Raw genomic sequence first — 21512 nt, forward strand, 5'->3', positions numbered from 1 at the left:
AATTTTCATAATTCTCCTCATTTTACAGTTGACATAATACATTTTTATCTGCAGAGTACCTATGTTTAATAAAACCTCCATTCTTACTGCATTTTTAGGTTAGTAGAAAATGATTTATGTTTTTTCATTTCTAACTTTACACAAAGCACAGAATTTCAATGAAAATGCATTATTCTGAAAATCTTTCTCTACTGGAAAATTTCCAGACCAATATCTCTTCAAAAGAGGAAAGGCTGTTAAATAATGGGCCCCAATGCCATTATGATACAATCCACGTAAGTATTTATTACATGAAGAATATCCCATTGGGTGCAATTGATTATGGAGAATGTACTTAGATTGATTTCTGGGCTCTCAATATGGAAGCCTCTCTTTAATGAGTATGGTGGATAGACTAAGAGGGAGCAGAAAGACAATTTATTAAAGACAATTACTAGAGTTTGAAACTTTTTTGTAAGTGCATTTATTATCATTTGCTAGCTCCCTAGGAAATAAGAAGTTCTGACAAGATCTTTTACTATAACATGTAAAAACTTACTTAAGACTTGCAAGCAGAAAATGAGACATTAAACAGCTTGGTTGTGAATTATTTTCATTCACTGAGCATTAAACATTAATAGGATAATATTTCTATTTAGAACCAAGAAGCACTATCTAATTAATATGCTAACATATTTATTCATGTGGTTCATATAAATATATTAATAAAATTTTTCTTGATCTCTAAAGAAAATGCTCCATTAGCCATTATTTTCTACGAAAAATGAAACATTTTCATTTGCGTAAGCCTGTGGTATTTCGTTAGGAAATGATTAGTTAGACATTTTTATATCGCCTAATAAAGTCAAGAAGTATATTCTGTTAAGGTCTTATTGTATCACCCCTCAAGGTGATGAAAGAGCAGAGAGAATCACCTGTAGGTATCAAGTGCTTAAATTGTTGGGAACCAGCCAATTCTCAGGGCACCAGCCTAGGGAGCTTATGCCTCTCTCTGGTCTTGGTTGGCTCACAGGCATTAATGCCAAAGGAGAGAACAGGTGAGACAACAGAGATAAGTAACTATAGGATTTATTGCTCATGCTGAATTGACGAGTGTCAGGGGAGAAGCAATTAGTCAGCAGTTGCATATACTCTCTAGAGCAGTGCTTCTCATACTATAATGTGCATACAAATCTTCCTGAGATCTTGTTAAATTGTGGATCTTGATTCAGGAGGTCAAGGTGGGGCCTGGAATTCTATGGTACTAGCAGTCTCCTGAGTGATGCTCATCACAGTGATGCATAATCGTAGAGTCTGCACTTGGAGTACACTGCTCTGGAGCACACCGGCTCAAAGTTACCTGTGCCTGAGGCACAATCACATCCCTACCAGATGCCCCAGATCTTCCCACAAGATGGACATAATCAGAGTCATTCGAAGTGTGTTTTCTCATTGTAACTCTGTGCTTTACAGTGGAAGTTTTTTTTGCAAGGGCAAGATGGAGACATTTAACTCTATTTTCTCAGAGAGCTATTTGTTACTTAGTCAACAACTACTATTCTACAGTCTGTATACTGTTTCTCTTTCTCTACCTCTCTTCCTGCCCAAAGTCTGGTCAAATTGTACAACTACTCCAATGTCTTCTATTTCTAACTAGATAATTCTGATGACCTTCCCTTAAGCTATTCAATAGATTCTCCTGCAGATCAATACTTCAAACTCAACTTAATCCATTAAGGATTATGAAAAAAATTTCATCTGTTTTTAATGTAAACCCTATATATTTATCTGGACAGAGTTTTTTTAAAAAAAACATGATAGAAGAGAATAAAACTTCCCCAACACTTCTGAGCAAATATGCAGTTACAAAATAAGCTTAAATTGGATATAAACAATACATCATTTTCTAACCCTCTGTACTCTTCCAAAGGCATTTCAAGTTTGTTTTCCTATGCATACCTTCATAGATGCAGAGATGACAACTTAAATTTGTAAAATAATTTTCATATCACAAAGGACCACATAGATTGTTTTTATTTGAAGCAATTGAGGAGAAAAGTGGGCTTTATCCTTGCTCATGTGGTACACTTTGAATGATGTTGAAAGTTATTTCTGCTTCCATACAGTAATCCTTTCTCTTAGACTTGCAGTAGTGCCTAAAATGCCACTTAGGTTATTTGTGTGGGTAAGGAATACAAGTCTTAATATGTTATTATTAAAAGACCAGTGCAAACTAAAAGATATTGTGAGAATTTATCAAGTTTATTCTGGTTACATTCTCCAGCCAGTGTCTTCTGTATCCTATATGTTTATATATTTATCTTATACATTCTCTAAATGTTGCATGTCTCCAGGAATCTCTCTCTTACATATCTGTTCTGTTTTCCCAGCTACTATTAATGTAGTCTCATTTTCTTCACCTCAACTTTTTTGTTTTCCAGTTATAAAGAGTACACTAAAGACTCTGAATTCTTACTAAGGCTGACATAGTGTTCTCGAGTTCCAGAAACATATTTCTTCTACCTACTTTATATATACAAAAGCTAGATGAGAATTGGGATTTGAGAGTATTACAATTATTAAAGCTTCTAATAGTATGTCAGTATAACCTATTTAGGTTAACATGCTTGTTAGTGTATATCCTATGTCTGTTAGTGATAAGAACATATTTATTACTACCAATTCCTTTATCAAGTGCCCTGATCAACTTGTTTATTATTAATTTTCTCAGAATGTTCTTTCTTACTAAGACTGCAAAATACAACTATAAGGAGTGGTCATAGAGTATATACACTTTCAAAAGGAAAAATAAATATTTTTATATTTATAATTTCTGAGTGTCTGAATTCATATAATTTCTCATATATAAATTGAATTCTCATTTTATAGCAAAAATGTGTTGCATGATTTAAAAGTAAAATTAATTTTGAAAGTGAATAAATGTTCATTTAATTGATAAAACTCTTGTTTATATTATCTTATTGTGACATATCCTGTTAGCAAATAGTAATGCCTGTTGCTAAACATAAAACAAAATGTTTTCTTGGTAGCTATTGCCCATGTGTGGCTACTGGGAGCCCGAACACAGGCCCACCCTGCCCATTGCGCCTGTGTGCACCATAACCCACCCTACCTGCTGCCAATGCCCACCCATGCCTCCCTGGGACCTGGAGGACAGTTTTCTCAATCTACAGCTACTACCACCACCATTATCCACCTGCATGTATGACCTAGGAGCCTGGGGATTGGACTACCCAGCTGGCCACTGCCACCAGTGACACCCCACACATGTTGCTCAGGGGCCAGCAGGTTGACCTGCTGATGCTACTGCCACTGCCACTGCTATGCACACTTCCCAGGAGTTCAAGGACCTGCTCTTCCACACAGTCCATCGTTGTCACTAGTGACACTTGAGCAAGCTGTCCGGAGGCCCAAGGATTGGCCTGCCCAGATTTTCCACCAACAGAGCCCACTTGAGTCACCTGAAAGCCTAAGGACTAATATGCCTGCCTGCCTGCCATAGCCCCTGTTACTTTGTTAAATAAGTTTTCAATGACTTTGCCCGTCTCTTCTTCTTCTGAATCTCTCAAAATTCAAATAGTTGGTCAAAGTATGATGTGTTATATGTCACATAGACTTACCTCATTTTTAATCTTTTTTTGTTGTTGTTTTTGTTTTGGTCTGATTTAGTTATTTCAGAAGACTTGTGTTTAAGTTCAGATATTCTCTCTTCTGCTTTCTCTAGTTCACCTAGCATCACCAGCAAAGCCTTGCCACAACCTCCATTAAAAACTGCAGCCTGTGCTACTGAGAAACTCAGATACCACTAAACTGATCACAGCCAAACAAATCATACAAAGACTATTGTACTGCACCCACCTAAATTCAAAGCCAAAGCACCCTGCCCAACCAACAATATAGACACAGCTACAGAAAAGTGTATTTCCTATGAAAGTCAATCCATAAAATTGTAAGAAATGTGCAGATATCAGTGTAAGGAAACAAGAAAAGTAAATGTGCAGATATGTAAGGAAACAGGAAAAGTAAAAAGGCAAGGAAACAAAATAGGAACACAATAATTTTTCAATAACAGATCCAAGTAGAAATGAAATCTGTAAAATAAGAGAAAGTCAAAATAATGATATTAAAGAAAGTCAAATGGATACAAGTAAACACAGATGAATATTACCAAAAAAAAAAAAAAGGAAAACAATTCATGATCTGAATGAGAAATTCAGTGATAGTTGTCATGAAAAAGAACTAAACAGAAATCTTGGAACTGAATAATTCAATGAATGAAACAAAAAATAGAATTGAGAACTTCAATAGTAAACTAGATCAAGCAGAAAAGAGAATGTCTGAACCTGAAGACAGGTTTTTTGTTTTTTTTTTTTTTTTGAATAAACCAATCAGACAAAAAAAAATTAAAGAATAAAAGAGAATAAATAAGGACTACATGACATACAGGACTCTATACAGTGAATTAATATTTGACTTTTGAGAGTTGTAGAAGATATGAATGAAGTCACAGAAAATCTAACAAAAAAATACCAGAAAACTTCACCACTCTTGTAAGAGATATAACCATCTAAATACAGGATGTTTAAGCGTTATCAAATAGATTCAACGCAAAAATGTCTTCTTCAAAGCACATTATGGTCGAACTTTCAAAGGCCAAAGTCAAAGAGAGAATTCTAAAAACAGCATAAGTGTCAAGTTACACATGACCCTCAGGAATTCTCGTAAGACTAACAGCATAATTGTCAACAGAAACCATACAGAGCATGAGAGAATGGGATGATATATTCAAAGTATTAAAAGGATCAAAAACTGTCAGCCAAGAATATTATTCACAGCAAAGCTACCCTTAAAACCAAAGGAGAATTAAAGTGTTCTTAAGCAAAAACAGAGAGAATTCCTCACCACTACATTGACTCTACAGGAAATGGGTAAGAGAGTCCTACATTTGGAAGTGAAAAGATGATAACTATTAATACCATCATGAATATACACTTGAGTATAAAATTCACTCATAGAGCAGATACACAAATAGGAAGGAGAATGGAGTTAAACATTACCACTACAGTGAAGCACTAAACTGCAATGATAAACAATAAGAGAGGAAGAAAGGAACGAATGATATACTAAACAACCAGGAAACAGCTAACAAAATGACAGGAATATGTTCGTCCCTATTAATCATCTGGAATGCAAACACATTAAATTTCCCAATTAAAAGATACAGACTGGCTGAATAGAAAAATACTGTGAATACGGCCTACAAGAGACCCACTTTACCTGTAAAGACACATATAAACATGAAGAGATGAAAAAACATCCCTTGCAAATGGAACCTAAAAGTGAGCAGGAGTAGCTGTACTTATATATAATAGACTTTAAATTTAAAAAACTCTAAAAATAGACAAGGTCATTATGTTATGATAAAAATATCAATTCATCAAGAAGATGTAACAATTCTAGGTATATATGCACTCAGCATTGCAGCACTCTGCTATATAAAGCAAACATTTTTAGATAATATTGGGAGAAACAGACTCTAATACAATAATAGTTGGTGGATTCACCATGGCACTCTCAACATTGAACAAATTAGACAGAAAATGAAGGATGAAACATGGATTTAAATTGCATCTTAGATCAAGTAGACCTAACAGACATTTACAGAACATTTCAACTAACAACTATGAAACGCACATTTTCTCATCAGCACATGGAACATTCTTCAGGATAGACTATATATTAGCCTACAAAATAAGTTTCAATAATTTTTTAAAAAATGAAAATTATATCAACTATCTTGTAACACTACAATGGATTAAAAGTAGAAATCAAGAAAAGAGGAAGTTTGAAAATGCACAAATACATGGAAAATAAAAAACATGCTCATGAATGACTGTTGGGTCAACAAAGACATTAAGGACAAAATTTAAAAAAGAAAATGGAAATATACTGAAACCTATGGAATACAGCAAAGACAATGTAAGAGGAAAGTTTGTAGGAATGAAAACTACATACAAATGTAGAAAGATTTTAAGCACCCTAAAGATGTACGTCAGGAAACTAGAAAATTAAGAACAATATAACACAAAATTAGTAGAAGGAAAGAAATAAAAAGAATGGAGCACAACTAAAAAAATAGGGATAAAAATTTTGATCAAAAAATCAAGTTTTTGAAAATAAAAAAATGATAAACTTCTGGATACATTAATAAATGATTAAAGAGAGAAGACCCAAATAAATAAAATAAGAAATGAAAAAGGAGACATTAAAAAGTAAAGTTGCAGGATACAAAATCAATATACAAAAAATCAGTAGTGTTTCTATATACCAATTATAAATTAGCTTAAAATAAGAATGAAATCTCATTTACAACAGCTACGAGAAAAATAAAATACCTTAAAATACATTCAACCAGGCAAGTGGAAGACCTCTATAACAAAAACTGAAAAGCACTGATGAAAGAAATTGAAGAGGACACAGAGGAAAATACATCTCATGCTCATGTATTGGAAGAATTAATATTGTTAAAATGACCATACTACCTAAAATAATTTACAGATTCGATGCAATCCCCACTAAAATACCAATGACATTTATCGTAGAAATAGAAACAACAATCCTCAAATGTGTATGGAACCACAGAAGACTCTGAATAGTTGAAGTAATAATGAACAAAAAGAACAAAATTGGAGGCATCACACTATCAGAGTTCAAAATATACAACAGAACTATAGTAACCAAAGCAACACGGTACTAGCATGAAAACAGACACAAAGACCAATACTGTGGAAGTATAGTAACTAAAGCAGCATGGTACCAGCATAAAAGCACACACACAGACCAATGGAACAGAACAAACAACCCAGAAATGAATCCACGTATTTACAACCAACTGAGTTTTGACAAAGGAGCCAAGAACATTCAGTGGGGAAAGGACAGTTTCTTCAATAAATGCTGATGGGAAAAGTGGATATCCATACACAGGAGAATGAACCTAGACCCCTATATCTCACCATCTAAAAAATCCAACTCAAAATCATTTAAAGAGTTAAATGTAAGACCAAAAACTTAAAAAACACTATAAGAAAACATAGAGGACAACTTTAAAAAATTGGTCTAGGCAAAGATTTTTTTAGCTAAAATATAGGCAATAAAAATTAATGGATGAGACTATATTGAATGAAAAGCTTCTGTACAGCAAAGAAAACAACCAACTGAATGGAGAGATAACCTAAAAATTGGCAGAAAATATTTGCAAAGTATTCATTTGACATGGGACTAATATCCAGAATACACAAGGAGCTCAAACAATGAAACAGCAAAAAAAAGAAAAAGAAAAAAAAGAAAAGAAAAAGCATTAAACAGTGTGCAAAGGATCTGAATAAACATTTCTCAAAAAAGAATTTATGGGCCTGGCGTGGTGGCTCATGCCTGTAATCCCAGGACTTTGGGAGGCCGAGGCGGGTGGATCACGAGGTCAGGAGATCGAGACCATCCTGGCTAACACGGTGAAACCCCGTCTCTACCAAAAATACAAAAAATTAGCCGGGCGTGGTGGCGGGCGCCCGTTGTCCCAGCTTCTCCAGCTTCTCTGGAGGCTGAGGCAGGAGAATGGCATGAACCCAGGAGGCGGAGCTTGCAGTGAGCCGCAATAGCGCCACTACACTCCAGTCTGGGTGACAGAGCAAGACTCCGTCTCAAAAAAAAAAAAAAAAAAAAAAAGAACTTATGGATGGCCAACAGGTACGTGAAAAAATACTCAGTATCACCAATTGTTAAGGAAATGCAAATAAAAACCAGAATGAGGTATCACCTCACTCCTGTTAGAATTATTATGAAAAAGACAAATAACAAATGCTAATAAGGAGGTGGAGAAAAGAAAACCCTAGTACAATGTTGGTGGGAATGTACATTAGTACAGTCATTGTGGAACATAATGTGTGAAGGTTTCTTAAAAAATTAAAAATAATTTTATGCAAACTGGATTTCATGCAATCAATAATTCCCCTACTGGGTATTTATTCAAAGAAAAGGAATCAGTGTATCAGAAATACCTGCATCTCCATGTTTACTGAAGCACTATTTACAATAGCTAAGAGATGGAATTAACCTACAACTTCATCAACAGAATAATGAATGAAGAAAATATATGTATACACAAGGAAATACTCTTCTTCCATTAAAAATAAAATAAAATAAAGTCATTTGCAAAAACATGTATGGAACTGTAGAACATTATGTAAAGTGAAATAAGCCAGGCACAGACAAATATTTCATGTTCCGATTCATATATGGAAGCTAAAAAATTTGACCTATTGGAGTAGAGTAGAATGATAGTTACCAGAGGCTAGGAAGGGTTGAGGAGGGGATAAAGAGGGATTGGTTGATGGGTAAACACATACAGTTAGATGGGAGGAATAAATAATATTGTTCAATAGCCCAGTAGTGTAACTATAGCTAACAATAACTTATTGTATATTTAAAAATAGCTAAAAGAGAAGATTTAGAAGTTCCCAACACAATGAAATGATAAATGTTTGAAGAGATGGATACCCTAAATAATCTGCTTTGTAATTACATATTGGTTAATGTATAAAAATATCAAACCTATCCCTTAAATATGGACAATTATGTATACAATTTAAAAAATAAAAAATGTTTTATTCATTTTATTTAGAGATAGGGTCTTGCTTTGTTGCCCAGAATGGAGCACAGTGGTATAATCATAACTCATTGCAGCCTCAAACTACTGGGCTCAAGTGATCCTCCTGCCTCAGATCCCAAGTACCTGGGATTACAGTCCCAGCTAATTAAATTTGTGTGTGTGTGTGTGTGTGTGTAGTTGGGGATCTTGTTCTGTTGCCCAGGCTGGTCTCAGTCTCCTGGCCTCAAGCGATATGCCCACCTCAGCAGCCCAGAGTGTTGGGATTACAGGCATGAGCCATCATGCCCAAACAAAAATGTTTTCCCAGTAGTCTTCAAAGTTTAGCAAAAATATTATTTTTCATTATTATAAATTATTTATAAAGATAGACTCTATTTTGCACATTATTAAGTGCTTGCTTTATCTCCCTTGACAACTTGTTTCATTTAGCATTACAAATGAATTTTTCAGTTTTGTGTGATATTTATTTTTATCGTCACTAATTACCTACTTTTATTAATAAAGTACTTGCCTCAATTGTAGAGCAAGTCTTCTAGAATAATTGAATATTTATCCTGTAAACCTTACCATACTTTTAAAAAATCAGTTTAATTAAATAATGATTAAGGAAATAAAAGAAAAATATTTTTAAACCTGAATTTTTTAAGTAGTTCAAAAGTTTGGAGGTAATTACAATCTACAAGATAAAGAAATGTGATCAGGTAAAGACCAATAATGCCTTAAACATGTCTGAAGTACAACATCAAAGTTAATGGTTCAAGGAATCCTGAACTAACGAGGAATGGTCATTTTATTGGACAAAGGTAAAATATATTTATAGAAACAGAGTAATTTTAAAAATGGTACTTATTAATTAGAATATTATAATAAAGAAACTAAATAAAAACTGAGATTTTGGAAGTTTTGTAACTACATAAAATTGTCATTATATATTACAATACAGGTACTTCTAATTTGCAACTCAGAACATCTTAATATTTTGTTCAGAAACTAGAAGATAGTTAAAATTTTGAAGTCAGGTCTATCAGATGTAGCAGCGAACATACATCATCAGCTAAGAGCCATGAAGCCGTCCTGATATCTTTTCCAAGTAGTAAGTTAACATTCCTCAAGGGGATTCTTTTCAAAGAACAGCCATAATGTAGGCAATTCTTGCTAATTTAATGACCATCTACAAGCTGTATTAAGAGTATAATAATAAGGATGTCTTGAAGATGCCATTGTCATAAAAATACAGGTGTCTGTACATGAGACCTTTAATAAAACCTTTATTTTCTGTGAATGGCTTACTGATTTGCAAATTAGCTGTATTAAAAGTAATAATAGATGATATATTTTTAAAAATACATAAATTGCTACAAATCAGTGAAACTGACTGTACATTAGAAGGCCTTTGTCATATAGAACATATAATAACTAACATATGTTACTTAGTGTTTGCTTTTGCTTTGCCCCTCCACTCACCTACACAAGTCTGCTGCATTGCCAGTTCTTCCTTTGTCAAGAGCCTTCCCATACCATAGAGAGCTGGGCTGTGAAAGCTAAGGTGGGCTCTTGACTACAGATGCTGGCAATCAGAATCAGGACTCTAAAGGTACAGGAATTATACATATTTAAAAAAAAAAAACAGGAGGGAAAATACTTGGAATTTTCCCAACTCATATTACAATCAAATACTGGAAAAAGAAGAGCTCAATTTTAAAAATTTTAATACTTTAAACAAATATGTCATATATAATACATATATAATATATATGTATTTAAGTATGTAATATATATTTTATATATAAATATGCAATACCTATTAAATAAATATGTAACATGTCTTTTATATATATATATTTATGGTAATTAACCTATTTCTACTTTAATCTCATATACGACATGCTGTGTCAGAGAAGAAATGCGTCTTTCAGATAAAATTCACCAGACCAAAAATAGCCAAGTCCACACCCAGAGAAAGGAATGGTAGACATAAAAATTCTGGTTCAAGAGTTAGATTTAGTGCTCTGATCCTTTAAAAAGGTATTCAAGGACATCGACTTGCTAAATCAAGTAAAACTTCTAATTTTCATTTTATTCATCCTCACTGAAGCTTAAGGCTCTTTTGCTCACCTCCACCATCTTGAACCTCTTTTATTCTTTTAACTCCACTTTTACCATCCATTCTTTCTTCCTTCCTATAACTTTATTGGAACTCCTCTTTCTCTTCTATGTCAATTAACTCTCTTGTATTTAGGATACTATTTATTATTATTGCCTTAGAAACCATAAATAACCATCTCTATCCTTTATATTTGACCACTTTATATAAAATAGGTTAATCCCAACAATATTCAGATATGCTATATTAAGCAGAGTGGCTCTCAAAAGATGCCCATGCCCTGATCCCTAGAATGTATGTGTACATTAGGAATTTGCCTCCCTAAAAGGGTAGATTATGTATTTATATATAATCAATTAATTAATATATTATTAATATAATATAAAGTTTAGTATAATATATAACATAATATTGGTGTTAATATAATTAATATAGAGATTAGATATCAATTTATATAAATATATTTTATACATTGAATATATAATATGAAATAAATATATTTTAAATTTTTATTTTAATCATTTGTCAACATTTTATCATGAACTTTATGTGATGTTTAGTGTTCTTTTGCACATAGAAATTGGTGTCTAAACCCACCACCCCATCTCTCTTCATTCTAGTTTTATTAATATTTTGCCAAAAAATCTAAGCTGTGCTATGCAAACTCTGATCCTGGACATAACCAGCATCCTGAATAGACACATGCCTATACCATTTGCCTGGCATTATATTCTGAATTTGTATATGATTTAATCAAACAGCATTCATGGATTTTGGCAGGAACATGAGACTCCTGAGTCAGAGGTTAAGAATTTTATTACTCATGGCCCAGAATATAATACAAGCATCAGTATACCCTTATCCATTTATTTTACTGTTATTTTAGGAGGTAATGTAGGTAGTCTCACATAGATATCTACACACATATACACAGTAGGATATGTGATTGGGAACCTAGAGTTTAAGAACCTGAATCTTTTTTACCAGGCAATAAGCATTCCTGCACTTTGCTCTGAAGAGAAATGTTATTTCTATTTTCCAGTGCAGAAACTGCTCAGGAATATAGCAGTTAGTGCCTCACTTGGAAGACATGTAGAAATTCAAGAAGTTCTTGGAAAGTTGTTCCCCACCAAGATGAAGAATATATCATTATTTGAAAAAAATATTAAATCCTTGCCAACTTCCTTCCTGTTTCATCGCCATGACCAACCCCCTTCAACTTTTCCATGAACTTCAATTAACAGATTAAGATAAAATGTATTCAGCCAAATAGGCATTACAATGTTATGTGTAAGATTTTGTAGAAATTTCAAAAAAATTGAAAAAATTTGTAACAGGGTTCAAGAAAAATATGGCTGTTATGAAAACACTATAATATTTCTGCTGCTAATGTGATGAAAAACTGCTGGCCAGGGATTCTAGAAGATACACAATTGGAAAAATGTTAACACTTAAAGTTGATTAGTGGTTAGTTGCTAAAATTTATTTTTTAATTGTATGTAATAACATCAATAGAACTACATTTATACATTAATGTTTACTTAAGTAAATATCTTAAAATCTCTCATAATTTCTTCCTATATGTTTAATACTCTAAAACTTAAGTATTCATGCCAAAATTAGAAGTAATGTGCCCATATTTTAAGGGTTGTCATTTGTTTTGTTTTGAAAATTAGAGAAAGTTACTTAATGAATTGTCTACATTATATAAGAAACAAAACAGCACATTGAAAACATTAAAAAGTTAGGTGGTTCAAAACTTAATCCAATATTTATAACAAAGTTATTCTTAATTTTGGTGAGAAAAACATACTTTTGAATAAGTTCCTCATAGTAATTTGACCATTCTACCATAATAGAACCATTATATTATCATTTTTCTTATTCAGTTTTTTAAGGATTTGAAAGCAGTAGCATTAAAATTGAACTGAACTATCATGAAAAATCCTGATGATAATCACAGAAAAATATAATCATACATAGTAGTAAGTAAATGTTTGGGGTTTCTGCATCTCTGAACTCGTATCAATGAAAGTAAATTAGAAATTAAAGGTGTTATTTAAACTTGTTAAATAAGTTGGTATGAAAACACAAGCTCTTAAAAACTCTAAAATTTGACATAATATTTTTATACTTTTGAGAGAAAGCAATTGATGCAAAAGCAAGGGCCAAAAGAGAATCAAGCATAATATCATTATTATTAGGCTGCCTCTAAAATAGTCTTCATTAACAAGACAAAATTACAAAATTGGATTTACTTTGTTTCAACAAGTTCTGCCATGAGATAAAGGTATTTTCATTGTTTTGAAGTGTCTTTTCTATCAGTTTACATTAAGTTATCTGAGAAGCTTCAATTACTGAGAAAAAATTGAAGAATGGGAATTAAAAGAAAATTCTACCATATTTTGGCTCTTGTGTCACACACCAACTCATGCACACTCTCCATTCCATATACCGGGTAATCTACCCTTTTAGAGAGACAAGTCCCTAATTCCATCAGAGCACTAAATCTAACTCATGAACCAGAATTTCTGTGTTTATCATCCCATTCTTTGGGTGTAGATTAGGTTATTATTGACCCGGTAAATTTTAAGCTAAAAGACACATTTCTTCTCTGACACAGCCAATAGCGTGTGAGAGTGAAGTAGGACTAGGTTAACAACCATAAAAAATCGTATTTGAAAAAGGACAATGAGAAACACATGGGTTTACTGGTGTGTAATTATCATAACCCAATACCGGGAATAATAAAGATCATCTACTCTGAGAGTGGGATAAGTTTCTTCATTAGCCCATCCAGCAAATATTTATTTTGCTTTACAAAAGAAGCTCGTTTCTCGTTTCTCTCCCCATTCTTGGTTCTGAAGTTTAAGAGATTTGATCTTAATCATTTTTTTATTGTTTATTTTTTTCCATGTCCAAACTGAAGTAGTTCATATTCAAGACTCCCCATGATCCAAGAAAGTCACTGATGCTACAGCTATTTTCTTCACATTTCATATAGGAAGAAAGAGTAAAATTGGGAATTCCAGCGAAATGACATCTGCTTACATCTGTTGGCCATCTCTAGCTGCCAAGGAAGCTGAAAAATATAGGGTCTTTTTTTGGCCAAGTATGTTGTTTATCAGCACAAAATTATGGTGCTGCAAGAAAGATTGAATGGAAACATAAATATTGGCACGGTAACTAGTAATCTATGAAACAAAGCATAACATCAAATTAATCCTCTTTCTGCAACTGTGGTGTTCTCTTGCCATTTCCTGGTGAAGCCTTGATAGCACCATCAACTCAATGAGCAACAGAAATCTGACAGTAATTTTTGATGTGTATTTTTCTCTCTCACCTTATATCCAATCATGAAAATATTTTCAGAAATCTCTCTCTTTTTATGTCAGCCAGACAATGTGCTGATAGCATAAAAAGGTTTGAAGAAGGCATATCTCACACATTTGTCTGAAAACCTAATCATCACACTTGTAAACTACAAAAAGATGATCTCTCAGGACGCTTAACTACCTTCAACCTGCGTCCTTTAACTGCATGACACTGTAGCTCCAGCTACACGTGTTTTTCCTTGCACTTTCAATCCAAAACATTAAAGCCTATTAGATGTATTCATGGTCAGTTTCTCATTAGTTTCTTGATCCTTTGCAATCTGTTTTCTATTGCTTTTCTCCAATCTGAACATCCTTTAAAAAGGTATTCAAGGACATCGACTTGCTAAATCAAGTAAAACTTCTAATTTTCATTTTATTCATCCTCACTGAAGCTTAAGGCTCTTTTGCTCACCTCCACCATCTTGAACCTCTTTTATTCTTTTAACTCCACTTTTACCATCCATTCTTTCTTCCTTCCTATAACTTTATTGGAACTCCTCTTTCTCTTCTATGTCAATTAACTCTCTTGTATTTAGGATACTATTTATTATTATTGCCTTAGAAACCATAAATAACCATCTCTATCCTTTATATTTGACCACTTTATATAAAATAGGTTAATCCCAACAATATTCAGATATGCTATATTAAGCAGAGTGGCTCTCAAAAGATGCCCATGCCCTGATCCCTAGAATGTATGTGTACATTAGATGAACTAGAATGGATTTTCCAATATAAATAAGGTTATAGATCTTAAAATAAGATGATTATATTGTATATCTGGTTGGCCCAGTCTAACCACATAAATCCTTAAAGGAAAGGAAGGAGTGTAGTGGAAGAAAACGATGGAGTTTAGAAATGTAAGAGAGACTTGACCTGGCCAACCTGGAAGGGCTAAATGGAAAGCATGCAAAGAAATGGAGACAACTCCTGGGAGCAAAGATTTGCTCCCAGCTGACAGACAGAAAGGAATTGAGAACCTGAGTCCTACAACCTCAAGGAACAAAATTCAGCCAATACCCTGAATATGCTGAGAAGTGGATATTTCCTTAGAGGCTCCAGCGGGGAAAGCAGCCTTGCAAAAACTTAATTTCTGCCTCTCAGAGTTTTGACCGACAGATACTATGTAATAATAAATTTACGTTGCTTCGAGCTACTCAGTTTGTGGTAATTTGTCATGGCAATAATATAAAATTAATACCCATGCAAAATACCTTATCATCTTAACACAAATAAAGGAAATTCTGGGAATTTGGAGCCTGAACATGGCTCTCCTCCACTCCTCAGCCAGACTTAGGTTATTTGCCTCTCCTGAGCCCGGTGGCTGCTGACACTTGCAGGCTCTTAGGAGGGACTAGGCCTTGAGATTTGTGGAGGTCCCTTTAAAGAGTGATGTGGGGGACAAGAAATTTCCTGCAATAAGGCCAATAAGTCCAGAGGCCTTAATGGAAGAAAGAACCTCCTGCCAGGAGCTGTTTGTGGGGGAATTAGCGAAATCTGGGCATCATGCCATAGCCTTTTGAGAGTGCCGGAATGCCAGAAAGATACTAAAAGTGCAAGCTGGGTCTCTTCAAAATGCCAAGGGGAAAAAAGCATGTTTGTCTTCTTTACATATCAAATAGGAAACTATACAAAGACCCACAAGCGGAAAGATCTACTGCAAGGGCCTTAAGCAGAAGTGAACACTTTGCCCTTAGTTCACAGATGCACAGTGTGCCCAGTCCTTTTGATTTTGTCTAACATTTAGACATGAGTCCCAATATATCCAATAAATCAGTGCATAAGTGAATGCATAAAAGTGCATAAATAAACACATAAAAATCTACTCTTTGGATAGGCTTCCCCACATAGATAAAAAGGCTCAGATTGAATAATCAAAACACATACCCATTTTCAGAATTAGTAGGGAGAAGTGACCAAATCTTGGATTTAAAAACAAACAAACAAAACAAACAAACAAACAAACAAAAAAAAACAAAACCCAAACACTCAAGCACTTGAAAGTTATTTATTTTTAATTTTTATTTATTTATTATTTATTTTAGAAACAGGGTTTTCTTTTTCACCCAGGCTGGAGTGCAGTGGCATGATTTTGGCTCACTGTATCTTCAACCTCCTGGGCTCAAGTGAGCCTCCTGCCTCAGCCCTCTGAATAGCTAGGATGACAGATGCATGGCACCATGCCTGGCTATTTTTTAGTTTTTAGTTTTTTGTAGAGATGGGGTCTTGCCATATTGCCTAGGTTGGTCTTGAACTCTTGGCTTTAAGCAATCCTCCTGTCTCGGCCTCCAAAAGTGTTGGGATTAAGGGTGTGAGACATTGCACCTGGCCAAAAGTTCTAACTGCAACATTATAAAGTGCTCTGGGAGCATGGCAGCACACGAGTCAAATTCAGAAAATTCAGTTTATGAATTAAAGGGGAGGATGATCAGGACTGAATGCTGAATTAAATAATACAGAAGATCGGATGCAAGAGATATCTCAAAGAACATACACGTAAAGTAAAAAGCTGTAAGACTTGTACAATAGATCCACGAGGCTGAATGTGACTAATAAGTTCTGATGGAGAAAAGGGAACAGGAGGAAGAGTAAGCAAACACAAGAAAATTTCTTTGAGCTGGGAAGAGGTCTGAATTTGCAAGTCTAAAGCTTCACATATGTTATAGGCTGCATTAAAAAGAAAAAGATAACAGAAACCTAACTATAGTGACTTAGACAAGTACAGTGTTTATTTTTCTCACTATGGAAGATGTCAGAGTTTAATCCAGGCCTGGAATGGTGATGCAACCGTGTCATGGGGTATCCAGAATCTTTCTACCTTTCGTCTCTCTATCCTTAGTATGTGTCATTTGTCTTCATGCTCCTAAGATGCACTGACCGCATCAGAACTTCCTACCAATAGTGAATAGTGAATGCCAAGAGCTTTCACCACATAAAGTTTTATCTTTAAAATGGGAAGTAGAATATTCTACTAAGACCACATTTACTTCATAATTGTTAGATTAATAAATACTGTTTGTAAATATTCATAGTACTGCCTGCAATAAATAACATAAAACCTGAAATCTCAATAATTTATATCAAAAAACCTTTATTTCTCACTGATATTAACTGTTTGTGTCTATTTATTTGCTATACATTTCTTGTTCACTTGGTATCAGGCAAGAAGACCAAACCATATTTGGTTTTTAACCAAATGCTGTATCTGAGGCAGAGAGAAAAGATCAGGTGTTGGAAACTTCCAGTGTTCCTTAAAGCTTCTGCTTAGACATAACATACATCACTCATGTTCACAGTCTGTGGATCAAGGCAAGTCACATGGACATGCCTGACAATTAAGAAATAAGTATATTTTGACTGAAAGAAGTTGCTCTCTGTCACATTGCAATGCATACAGATGTCTAATCCTCTCAGAGGAAATGAGATAAACATTTGGAAAATAATTTTTCCCCATCAGTATAAATCAGTAATTAGAAGACAATTTAGTACCGTAAATCATACGATGAGCTTTGAGGTCAAACAGACTTGATTCAATCCTGGCTCTGTTGATTACATGTTGTTTCTAAGACTTCGAGTTTTCACTGGCAAAATACATTAATATCTATGATAAATGCTCTATTATAAAACATTTATGCCTTAAATTCCTTTGAAAATGACTGGCACATAGTTACTACCTAATAATTTCTTATCATATCTTAGACCATATAAACATAATCTTATTTTTCAAAGGTAATATCAACCAACTTGCTGATAAGTTTGTGATAAATATATACATAAACACAATAATTATCTGGATTTTCATGGTACGTATCATTTAGACAGAAAAGGCTAAAGCTTTGGCATTTGTATGGGGGATTAGATGTTAAATAAACTAAATAGTAGTGTAAACAAGTCATGTTAAATTAAAAAAGCTGAGTATTTTATGCACTCATGTTTGGCCTTATACAACTGTATATATTTTATGAATTTTCATGAAATGACTTTATTTCAAGAATGTAAAGAATGATTGCTATTTTTAAGATTGTGAACAATCAATTAAATATACATACACATATCTAGTCATTCTCTGATCTTGCAGAAGATATCCAAAACGTATTTATAAATTTAAGAATAGAAGGTACTATTGATTATTCAGGATTTCAACCCATTTATTCATCTCTATGGTAACAATCTTGTATAGTTTTCCAAATTACTTATAAACAACTATTGACAAAAATGAGATGAGATTAAGTTTTGTGGCTTCTGATTTGGAAAGGAACTAGGCTATTGATTTACACTCTTTTAAGTTTCTTTCTTTATTGATTAGTCCATTTTTCCTTAGCTCAATTTTTTGATGTGGTTTAATTGACAAGGAAGTTTCAAGAAAGCATAATGAGATTAAATTAAATCTTTGTTTGGCAATCTTTTCATTATCTTTAATTTTGTACTCCCTGATACAGATTTTTTTTTATTCTCCTATTTTTGCAATGCATTAGACCCCCAAAAGCTTTCCCTATCCTTTATCAGTATTACGGTTTAAAATTCCAGATGTATGCAGTACTAAGTAACTATTTAAGGATATTTAGCTCATCATATTGGCACTGAAGCAAAATATGGCATTTTTTTCTGAAAATGCAAATATTTTGACTATTTAGAGACTAACTTGTACATGTGTTTATAATATACATTATAGACACTTTAAAAAAATTATTTTGGCACAACAAAGCAGATGTCACATTCTAATGACTGTCCCAAGGATCACAAGGTAGCTATTGCATTTGACTATTAAGCGCATTTTTAAATCCCATTTTCTCTCTTCTAATCAGAGATCCAGCCCTCTGACTATATGTATAGATGTGTGTTTTAGATTCAGACACTTGCAATATCTCATTCTCTGGAAAATAATGAATGCTCTAGAGGTAGGCCTCAGACTCAAGCAAGACCAGAGTCTGTTTCTCTAGGATTGCTATGTAGACATTGGAAAAAGAAACTCTATTTCTGCCATGCTAAGAGATGTGTATCTGAAACCTTTGGTAGCTGACTAGATCCTGGTTCCAGTCTTGAGGCTCTGGAACTTGCAGCACTTATTTAGATCTTGTAGCTACCATGAGATCCTACCAATCAAGAGAACCAATGTATTTCTCTTTATTACATATGTTAAACAAGTCTCTGTCATTTGTAGCCAACATGGCCATTTTTAAAGTAAATACTAGGAGTTCTTACTTTGATAAATTTTTAATTAAATGCAAGTTTCCAGAACATTAAGAACCTTTCATGCCCTTGGTAAATTGAGAGTGATTGTCTCAAAGAAATGGTTCAGGTCAAGCAAAGATGAGTTGATGTTACATGACTCTGTTGTGTTTTACATTGCAAGTGGAGAGGAAGGGAGGCTGCACCTGCATAGTTTCTGAACTTGTTAAAAATATTTTATTTTTCAACCAGAAAGAAGAAAAGTAATACAGTAAATCTGTGTCATAAATTTACTTATATTGACTCAAATACACCTGTCTCTCTGCTCCTTCTTCATATTCAACAATAAATAAGAGAAAGGGAAGGAGGGAGGGAAGGATGAAGAAAGAGAAGACCTTTGTTATTTGTGTGTGAGGCCAAGTAAAATCAAATTCAGAGAGATGAAAGAATATGGTTAATAATGACAATTTTACAAATCTTGAACTTTTTATCCTACTATTATTTCTTTTCTATGTCCTCCCTTTTTGTTTATGTGATTAAAATATAATCTAATGCTTATTTAAAGACTTTACTATGCAAGGCTTTATTATCACTTAAACTGATGTTGCAACATTAAGATATTATAAAGGGCAATAATTCTGACTCCACCTTATGATTTCACTGTAGAATCTAAATCTTATGTAACTATGACTCCCTTACTTTGAAAGCTGTTTCAGCTTCCCAAGTCCATGTTAAAAGAAAGCATGGAGAAGTAAAGAAGTGGGAAGCAAAAAACACGGGAAAAAACATTAGGTTTTGACTGAGTTTAGACACATTTTTAGAAAGCATTGCAAACTCAGTGCCGAAAGCTCGGTGTGAGCTCTTATGTCCCAGAGTAGTAGAAAGACACCTTACAATGAATTCATTGAGGAATACTTAGTTATGATAAACCATTTTAGAGATTCATTATTAATTAATAAGTGTTCACATTAAAGAAGAAATTGTTATCCTTGCCCTCAACATGTTTGTTTACCAGAGAATGGGATGAGTGAGTAGCTCTTTTAGGTGTTATACGCTCAAAAGTTTCCGATTAAAAACTTGTTCTGATATGTTAAAAAAAAAAATAGCAGAAACAGGTTTGGATAAAGCTTCCAGTAAAATATAAAGACAGTAATAATCTAGTACATTGTTTAACATATTACAGAAAATTTCAAACACTCACTAGAGAAGATAGTAAAACAAACCCTTATGACAACATCATACAACTTCAACAATTATGTGCCTTGAGCCAGGAAAAGGAGAGAGTCAGAAAAATACAGCATCTAACAATTAGGAAGTGTGGTTGGTGTTTTGAACAGAAAGAATAAAACCAAGATTTGACCCCATGATCAGTTCTAGTAGACTTAATGAGAATCATAATAACTAGAGACTGTTTGATCCACATTCAGGACTATTCTTGAGCCAGATAAAGAGTTAAGATCAAGATAAGACTAGAGACTGACCAGGTTTTTAGGCATGATGCTCTATGCTATGGAAAACAGTCAATCAACCATTTAAGACTAAGTGATCTAATTCATATTATTTTGTAACTCTGACTTTAGATGCAAACCATTTCATAGTGAAAGTAACCAGCAGGGAAGAGAGTAAACCAGAAATAGCAACAGGAACTCGGAGAACACCAGTTATTAATTACAGCATATCATAGGAAAGGGATCAGAACAGTAAAAGTTAGAATATCATTTCCATGTTTTTTTTTTCTTTAGTATTCTTTCAGACTTTTTCTTTCTTTTTTTATTCAAGCTTGAATTGCAATTTTGATTTGTATTAGAGAATCTGGGCTATAAAAAGATTTTGCTTAAACTCATTAAACTGTAAAACTGCTTGTATGCTTCTATCTTTGCCAATTTTCTATCTGAAGGACTAAAAGGCATGTTTTTTAGTTATGAAAAATGAGTAAGATTACGGATTGGAATTTGGGCACATCGTTCTTTGACTGAGAAAGAGTCTGCGAATGGCATCAAAATGAAGAATAAATGCCTACCCTAAGGCTTTCTCTGTTCAATACTTCTTGCTCATGACTGTTCTGTTCAAGTTGTAGAATAATAAAGCTTAGAGAATGTTCTGCTTTGAGTAAGCTATGATTCCATAAACAGCTTTATATTGGTATAAAGACACAACCAGGAATTAAATGTACTTAGCCCCCTTGATAGTCCTTTGC

The 21512-nt window shown here is 33.6% G+C and overlaps 1 long non-coding RNA gene and 1 other non-coding gene across 2 annotated transcripts in view; one reads left to right on the forward strand and one right to left on the reverse strand.

Moving 5' to 3' along the window:
- The window catches only part of LOC105468270 (uncharacterized), a 57540-nt gene that overhangs the window by 25764 nt on the left and 10264 nt on the right, over nt 1-21512 (forward strand). The window lies entirely within an intron of this gene.
- On the reverse strand, nt 14159-14262 carry LOC112424388 (small nucleolar RNA U13). The gene has a single exon (XR_003015132.1). It is a non-coding gene; the product is annotated as a small nucleolar RNA U13 (small nucleolar RNA).

The sequence above is a fragment of the Macaca nemestrina genome, chromosome 11 (assembly GCF_043159975.1).
Source record: "Macaca nemestrina isolate mMacNem1 chromosome 11, mMacNem.hap1, whole genome shotgun sequence".
NCBI classification, from domain to species: domain Eukaryota; kingdom Metazoa; phylum Chordata; class Mammalia; order Primates; family Cercopithecidae; genus Macaca; species Macaca nemestrina.